This window comes from Anser cygnoides, chromosome W (assembly GCF_040182565.1).
Source record: "Anser cygnoides isolate HZ-2024a breed goose chromosome W, Taihu_goose_T2T_genome, whole genome shotgun sequence".
In the NCBI taxonomy this organism is placed as follows: Eukaryota; Metazoa; Chordata; class Aves; order Anseriformes; family Anatidae; genus Anser; species Anser cygnoides.
In genome coordinates, this window is record NC_089911.1 from 8626018 (window position 1) to 8635503 (window position 9486).

Below are 9486 nucleotides of genomic sequence, written 5' to 3' on the forward strand. Positions count from 1 at the left end.
ATGTTTAGCCTACCGGCCCTCTGGTGCTGTTAGGCTGCACTCGGAGTGTGAGCTCTGGGCCTTATTTGGAAAAGACTGCGTTATTTGAGTGTACAAACCCGAGATATTCTGCGGATAGGTGATTCTCAAACCACGTCAGAACCACCGCTGTGACGTGTGCTGGAGTCGGACGCGCATTTGACTGATCAGGCGGAGCAGGTGAATTGAATTTGTTGCTGGATGGCGAGGTGTTCTGGGGGAAGAGCTAGTCTAAGGAAAACTTCCTCTTACTGCCCCTTCCCATCTCAAATGGCCACTGCCTGGGGAAATTGCTTCTTTATGACATTAACTACAACGTTACAGTGAGGATGAGGAATCATCTTTACTCCCATAGTTATTTGCTGCCAGGCCGCAGCGTTGATTTCAGAGATTTAAAAAAAAAAAAAACAGGAAAAAGAAAGGAAGTATGTATTCTTTCACATACTCTCTTTTCCCTGAGAGTAAAGGTTGTAGCTTCTGCAGTACCCTTCCTCTGGAATCGATTCCCAGTGCCTGCTCAGACACTGGGGAGGAAAATGACAGAACAATGGAGGAGAGCCACCCGATATAAAGAAAGGAAAAAAGGGGTTATGGATGAACGGAAAGCAACTACATAAAAAATTGGTGCTATCTAAAAATTGGTTAAGGGTTTGGGACCTGCAGGTGCTGCCTACACGTGCGTGTGTTGCAGTCGTGCCTGTTGCCACTGCGCAAAATGGAGAGAGCTTCTTTGTCGAATGCAGCATGTTAAAGCATGCGCCATTGCCTGGAAGAAAAGCACGGCCTTCCCTCGTGTGGGACTTCTTCCCCATTGATCTGTGGTTTACCTGAAGGTTTACCATAACCTACATAAGTTTCAAAAGCAAGCAAGCAACCAACCAAAAACCAACACCAACATTAAAGAGTGGCAAGGCAGATGCTCATCTGGGGACTCTGACTCATCGGTGACATCACCAAGCAAAGCATTGTGAGCGCTTTGGGTCGGGGCTGCTGTGGCGAGCCTCGCAGCTGGGAGGGAGAGCGGGTACGGTTCGCCTCTGGCGGGTCTGTGTCAGCCCTCTGCCCTGGTGGCTTCGTTAGCAGTGAGGGTTTGACTGCTGTGTTCCCAGCTTTCGCTTCTGCACCGACCGTGTGGCAGAGCCCGCAAGCTGCTTCCTCAGCTGGAAGAGGAAGAGGAGTGACCTCAACTGTGCCGAGGTAAAGCAGAACCGTTGAAAAGATTTGTCAAAGATGCGGCTGGTACCAGCGCAGCCGCTGCAGCTGCAGCAGGTCCTGGAGCATTGCAGAAGCTAGAGAGGGGTTTCTTCGTGAAAAGAATGCTGTAAAAGTGTTTTCACGCCAGAAATTAGGACAAGCGCCTCTGTTGTTTGGATATCCTCTATTGACCTGGCACACTGGCATTACAGCATACCTGGCACACTCTTTGTATTGTTGGTTAAAAAAAAAAAAAAAAAAGTGTTTTAGTCAGGGCAGGCCAAAAACCTGCCTTGGCACTTCCACATTGCAGCAGTGCTTGCAGGCCGTGCATCCTGGATGCCAGGTGTCCTGGTTCCAATTAGGACAGAGTTAAGTAGCTCATAGTAGCTGGTAGGGTGCTATGTTTTGGATTAGGATGAGAAGAGCGCTGATAACATGCTGATGTTTTAATTGTTGCAGAGCAGTGTTTACACCAGGCCAAGGACTTTTCGGCTTCTCGCTCTGTCCTGCCAGCGAGCAGGCTGGGGGTGCAGCAGGAGCTGGGAGGGGACAGACCCAGGACAGCTGACCCAAACTGGCCAAAGGGGTATTCCATACCATCTGGCGTCATGCTAAACAATATATAGGGGTGGCTGGCTGGGGTGGGGGGCCGGCTGCTCGGGAATAGGCTGGGCATCGGTCAGCGGGTGGTGAGCAATTGCATTGTGCATCACTTGTTTCTTACACATTATTATTATTAATACTATTATCATTATCACTATTATTATTATTGTTATTATTATATTCCTGTCTTAATAAACTGTCTTTATCTCAACTCACCGGCTTCACTTTCCCGTTTCTCTCCCCCATCCCAGAGAGGGAGGGGGGGAGGGTGAGCGAACGGCTGTGTGGTGTTTAGCTGCCAGCCGGGTTAAACCACAACAGTCCTTTTGGCGCCCAACCTGGGGCCCGAAGGGTTGAGATATCGACAAATCTGACCAGAGTGTGTTAAACTAAAATTGGTAGAAGTACTGGACCTGCTTAATAGTTGCTAGTCACGATGTTGATTGCCTTAATCTCCAGTCTGCTGTACCTGTATTCCAAATTGAGTTTTATAGTGCGTTACTTTCTGTATGTGCTCCCTGTTGCACTGTTTATCCTTTCCGGGCCCTGGTTTAAGATTGTTATGGTACTGTGCGGTGTAACAATGGCTTATGAAATGATGAAATATCTGGTCACGACTTTAACCTGGTATTTGTACTCAGCACTGACGTCGACTCTATACTTTGGAACCCATATCTCGGAAACTATTAGCAATTACACCTATTGCCTGTTTTCGTTAGGGAGCCAATCTGTGAAGGGGACAGGGGAAGACATGTTTCCCTACCTGTTCACTCTCCCTTTCTCCTTCACCACCACCCTCTTATCCCCCGAGCTAGTTACGGTGGCTCTCCGAGATGTTGAATATCCTTGGGATACTCAGACCAGCCTGCTCTTGTTGTTATGTCTCCTGAATGCGCTTCAGATTTTGTGGAGGGTTAAACAACTACTCAGGAATCTCATCCGGAGATCTGTCTTGAGGCGGGATAGTTGCGAGTGGCAGGGAGTGTGGGAGGATATGGGCAGGTTTCTAGAGCAGTGGTCACCTCCAGTGTTTTGGACGTTCACCCCTGAACAACTGCAAAATCCTAAAAAGCTGGCAGAATGCTTGAAAAAAAGGTGTCATGACTCTGGCAGTTCCAAAGTGACACAAATCACTGTAGCGTGCTGGGGTCTGGCTTGTGCCTATCGAGCTGCAATTGATGCTACTAGCAACCTAGCTCCAGCTCCTGCAGCCGCTCCAGCTCCTGCAGCCGCTCCAGCTGCAGCTCCTGCAGCCGTTCCGGCTCCTGCAGCCGCTCCAGCTCCAGCTCCTGCAGCCGCTCCAGCTCCTGCAGCCGCTCCAGCTCCTGCCCCTGCAGCAGCTCCAGCTCCAGCCCCTGCAGCCACTCCAGCCCCTGCAGCAGCTCCAGCTCCAGCTCCTGCAGCCGCTCCAGCTCCAGCCCCTGCAGCCACTCCAGCCCCTGCAGCAGCTCCAGCTCCTGCAGCTGTTCCCACTCCTGTGTGTGGGTCAGAGAAACGAGCTGTAGCAGTGCAAGTTGACCCCGCAGAGGGTATTCAAACCCCTGTGGCAGACCGTGCGTCTGGGTTAGAGAAACGAGCTGTAGCAGTGCAAGTTGCCCCTGTAGACAAGGTGAAAAAATGGTATAGAGGCTCAGGTCGTTTAGAACGCAAACAGTCTTCTGCTAAGTCTGGGCATAGTGAAGACGAGGCTGGGCCATCAAAGGTGCAGGAAACTGAAGATGAGGATGGGGATGTCGAAAAATCAACAGTAACTACCCGGACTCTATACCAGCGTGAGCTACGAGATGTGCGAAAAGATTTTGGTCGCTGTATAGGCGAGCAGCTTGTCACCTGGCTGCTCCGGTGCTGGGACGCTGGAGCCGATTATGTGGAATTAGAGGGCAAGGAAGCCAGGCGGCTGGGATCGCTTGCTAGGGACGCATGCATTGACAAAGCAATTGGAGATGGAGCACGATCTCGCAGCCTCTGGAGGCGTCTCCTGTCAGCTGTGCAGGAAAGGTATCCCTTCAAGGAAGAACTTGTATGTCTACCAGGCAAATGGTCCCACCTGGAGCCTCTGGCAGAAAGAACCTGGGGAAACTCGAGGTCGACCCCTGGGGTTTTGGAGTCGGGGATACAGAGGATCTGAGGCCCGCTATACTCCAACTGAAAAGGAGATATTGGCAGCATATGAAGGAGTTCGATCTGCTTCGGAAGTGGTCGGTACTGAAGCGCAGCTCCTCCTGGCACCCCGACTGCCGGTACTAGGCTGGATGTTCAAAGGAAGGGTCCCCTCTACACATCATGCAACTGATGCTACATGGAGCAAGTGGGTTGCACTGATTACTCAGCGGGCTCGAATAGGAAACCCCAGTCGCCCAGGAATCTTGGAGGTGATTATGGACTGGCCAGAAGGCAAATACTTTGGGATATCATCAGAGGAGGAGGTGGTTCGTGCTGAAGAAGCCCCACTGTACAACAAGCTACCGGAAAATGAGAAGAAATATGCCTTGTTCACTGACGGGTCCTGTCGTATTGTGGGAAAGCATCGGAGATGGAAAGCTGCTGTATGGAGTCCTACACGACGAGTTGCAGAAGCTGCTGAGGGAGAAGGTGAATCGAGTCAGTTTGCAGAAGTGAAAGCCATTCAGCTGGCTTTAGATATTGCTGAACGAGAAAAGTGGCCAGTTCTCTATCTCTATACTGATTCATGGATGGTAGCAAATGCCCTGTGGGGGTGGTTACAGCAATGGAAGCAGAACAACTGGCAGCGCAGGGGCAAGCCCATCTGGGCTGCGGCATTGTGGCAAGATATTGCTGCCCGGGTAGAGAACCTGGTTGTAAAGGTACGCCATGTAGATGCTCATGTGCCCAAGAATCGGGCTACTGAAGAACATCAAAACAACCAGCAGGTGGATCAGGCTGCTAAGATTGAAGTGGCTCAGGTGGACCTGGACTGGCAACATAAAGGTGAATTATTTATAGCCCGATGGGCCCATGACACCTCAGGCCATCAAGGTAGAGATGCAACCTACAGATGGGCTCGTGATCGAGGGGTGGACCTGACCATGGACACTATAGCACAGGTTATTCATGACTGTGAAACATGTGCTGCAATCAAGCAAGCCAAACGGTCAAAACCTCTTTGGTATGGAGGACGATGGCTGAAATATAAATATGGAGAGGCCTGGCAGATTGATTACATCACACTCCCTCAAACCTGCAACGGCAAGCGCCACGTACTTACAATGGTGGAAGCAACCACCGGATGGCTGGAAACATATCCAGTGCCCCATGCCACCGCCCGGAACACTATCCTGGGCCTTGAAAAGCAAGTCCTATGGCGACATGGCACCCCAGAGAGAATTGAGTCAGACAACGGGACTCATTTCTGAAACAACCTTATAGACACTTGGGCCAAAGAACATGGTATTGAGTGGGTGTATCACATCCCCTATCATGCACCAGCCTCTGGAAAAGTTGAACGATACAATGGACTGTTGAAGACTACACTGAAAGCAATGGGTGCTGGGACATTCAAAAATTGGGATACACATTTGGCAAAGGCCACCTGGTTAGTCAATACCAGGGGATCTGCCAACCGAGCTGGACCTGCCCAATCAAACCTGTTACGCACTGTAGAAGGGGATAAAGTTCCTGTAGTGCACGTAAGAAACATGCTGGGTAAAACAGTCTGGGCTACTCCTGCCTCAGGAAAAGGCAAACCCATTTGTGGAATTGCTTTTGCTCAGGGACCTGGATGCACTTGGTGGGTAATGCAAAAGAATGGGGAGGTCCGGTGTGTACCTCAAGGGGATTTGATACTGGGTGAGAATAGCCCATGAGTTGAATTGTAGTATGTTAATTATTATATAATAATGTATGTCATCACTACCATGATTGCTATATATCATAGATGAAAATGGTGATTAATTAGAATGTATTGGAAAGAGTGTAACCTGAGCATGACATAAATGGTATGGAATAAGGGGTGGATATCTGTCCTGGTTCCAGTTAGGACAGAGTTAATTTTTCCTCATAGTAGCTGGTAGGGTGCTATGTTTTGGATTAGGATGAGAAGAGCGCTGATAACATGCTGATGTTTTAATTGTTGCAGAGCAGTGTTTACACCAGGCCAAGGACTTTTCGGCTTCTCGCTCTGTCCTGCCAGCGAGCAGGCTGGGGGTGCAGCAGGAGCTGGGAGGGGACAGACCCAGGACAGCTGACCCAAACTGGCCAAAGGGGTATTCCATACCATCTGACGTCATGCTAAACAATATATAGGGGTGGCTGGCCGGGGTGGGGGGCCGGCTGCTCGGGAATAGGCTGGGCATCGGTCAGCGGGTGGTGAGCAATTGCATTGTGCATCACTTGTTTCTTACACATTATTATTATTAATACTATTATCATTATCACTATTATTATTATTGTTATTATTATATTCCTGTCTTAATAAACTGTCTTTATCTCAACTCACCGGCTTCACTTTCCCGTTTCTCTCCCCCATCCCAGAGAGGGAGGGGGGAGGGTGAGCGAACGGCTGTGTGGTGTTTAGCTGCCAGCCGGGTTAAACCACAACACCAGGCCAGGATCTAAATCCGATGGTGCTGTTGGTAACGTGAAGTTCAGGAAGCTCTTCTGGGTTTTTCTGCTCTTCCATGTGGATTTTTGCCCTGTGAAGGTGGTGTACTGAGCTCTTTTCTTACCAACAAATAGGTTTAAAAGCAGTTACAGTTTAACATCTACATGCTTGGGTGTTATTAACACAGCATTGCATACTGAGCTGGTGCTTGGTAGGAGAAAACATAAATCTTACCTGGGAAACTCGGACACTCTCAACTACATACTGCTACGAAGAAACTCAGCTGTAAGAGTGCCCTTAATTAACACATCACCAGAGCTATTGTGCTACTGACGGTTGAAGGCACCTTTTTCCAACGCTGTCTTATTGGAAGTCGATACAGACTGGCAGTATGCAGTTGGTTCCCATCTTCTGCTCCAGCAGAAGTCCTATTTTAATTAACCAGCAGGTCCCTCTGAGTGGCTTTGCTAAAACTCCTGCAGTAGGAAGTATCCTACGAGAGCCAAGTTACTAAACTGATGTGTGGTTTTCCCTTAATCCCCTCACCCCTGACTTTCTAGCTCCTGACGACACTGCCAACGTGTGCAGTGCTAGGTGCCAGCTGCCATGGTTTATATGTACTGTAAAATTAGTGATTTGGGACTTGTGAGCACTGAGAACAGGTTAGCAATTGCTTAAGAGCTTTACTTTCTCGTTCTGCTAATGCACATGAAATTCTTCAGGAACTGCAGCACAAGAACCGTCTTGCACAGGATCTCTGGAAGCAGGAAATAGCCGCTCTGTGGACCTCTCTCTTCCTTTGATATGTTAAGGGCTCTTTAGAAGAGCAGAAGATGGAGCAGCTCTTCCTGGGAGGGAGAACGGGGCTATTCGCAGCTCGTTCCAGTGGTCCCAGGTGTCTCATGGTTGTGACATTTGTGGCTGGGGGAGACCGCTCAGTCGAGTCATTGGTCACTTCCTGGCTTTGCAGAACACAGACTTTCAGAGTAAAGGTGTCGCTGTCGCTCTGGGCCTGGGAGATGGGCGAAACATCTTAGGCTTGAAACTGATTCTCTGCAGAGTGGCGTGCTCAGATCTGAGCACATCGTCTTGGCCTGTTCTGTGCTTCGACCATGGGAAGATGAATGGTTTACCTATGCACTGTTAAATATAATTTGACACCTAGCACACAACACTTTCAGCCCGTGGGGTGCTTTAACAAGCAGGTAAATCAGCGGGGACTGTTTTGCAGCCAGGGCGATGCTGGGTGATTAAAAAGCAGGGTCAGAGCAAGGAGTTTATGGTGTTCTTTCTTGCTTGTCATCCGACTGTCTGCTTACACTGTTCTAAAAAAAAACAAAACAAAAAATCCGAAACGGGGTAAGCATCTTTAATATCTTTATTATAAATGGAAGGCACAAAACAGGCCAGCAACAGAGACTGTCCAAGAGAAATACTTTATGCTTTATAAACAAACAAGAAATTACCCTTAGGTAGGTGTGATAATCCTTCTCTAATGCATTCTTTGGAGTGCAAAAATATTTTGTTCCCTTCTTGCTCTTCTCTCCAGGACAAAGGCAGAATAGCCAACTGGAAAGTTAGACCAGGGAGGTCAGTTTGTTCCATACTGAGAAAGACAAGCCTGTAAAACAAACTAGGCAGGTTTTCTTTGGACTAGTTATCTTCCTTCAGCAAAGGCAAAGTTTATGACACTTGTTGGCATGTATTTCCAGACCCCCAGCTACCGTGACTGTAGTGCATCTGTAATTCTTTTGTACAAAAAGAGTTCAAAATCTCGTAACGCAAAAACTTTACTAGCACCCTGGAGAAAAAAGAAATCTAAAAATCTTGCCAACTTCAATTACAGACCTGCTGAGTGCACCAGAGTTACTCATTTTTATTCAGGCTTTCAGGGGCTAGTTCAGTTGGTTTCTGTTCAGCACTTGGATCGCCATATTGGCAGATGTCAGTTAAAAAAAAAAAAAAAAAAGCTTTTGAGATCTTTTTTAAAATGAGACTGCTTTTATGGCATTTAGGGCTGTGAGGTATCCTTGGTTTTTGCTTTCTTCCGATTCCTTAGACCAGATCCATTCATATCCTGAACAGCGTTCTGGGTCTCTTCAGGAAAATGGAAGGCAACAAGCAAAATGATGAGCTCCTTGGGCATTCAAAAGAGCTCAGTCTGGAAAAGATTTCAAGTCCAACTTCCATGCTAAGGAGCACCAGTAATTTTTAGAAGTAGATGCAGAGGAACCTGCATGGCACTAAGTGTGTTTCTGAAGGTGCTAAAGGTCAGAAGTGACGATTCCTGTCGATACTAAAGAAGAGAAGGAAACCTTGCACTTAACTTCTGTTTTTATTCCCTTTGTCAAGCAGTCAAAACCAATACCTAATATGAGAACCCAACTTTTCCTCTCTTTACTTTAGATTTGGGAAAATTCCCTGCCAAAAAAATATTTCCTGGAAAATTCACTAGTGTTTGTGTGAGTAAAAGGTTCCAACCTTTTATTATTAATTTGTAAGAACTATTTCATCCGCTTTTGTCCAGAAGAGTCCGAAATAATTTGCACAGAAATGTGCAGCATTTTAATGAAAGGATTCAGAATCACTCTAATTTGAACTTTATCTGGTCTGGTTGCAGGTTTTATGACATTTAGTGTCTTAAAAAAAAAATATCAAAATATCTGACTTCACATCAGAAAAAAAAACCTGCTTGCGGCTAAATAAAATCTGTTGCAGCTCTGGTCATTGAAAAATCATTGGCTGTTAAATTGGACCTAAGTCATCTTTTCTAACCTTTCATGATCTTGCAGCAATGGATGATGACGGATATATGGATTAGGGAACAGCACGTGATGGCAAACCTGCGGTATTTGCTACAGCGCAGAAAGAAAACAAATTGCTTCCAAAAAATCAAACTAATTCAAAATTCTTGGTATCATGCAGCCATGCCACTGGCAAAGTGAGCATTGCCCTGCCTCTCAAAGCTTGCTGTATCCTTGATCTGCTGTCTTCCTGCTGTTAATTGATTGCAACTCTACGTGTCTGATCAGGGCTACGAGTTGTTCTCCATATGGATACCATACAACATATACTGTGCACGCTTGTGTGTATAGATATGTTTATCC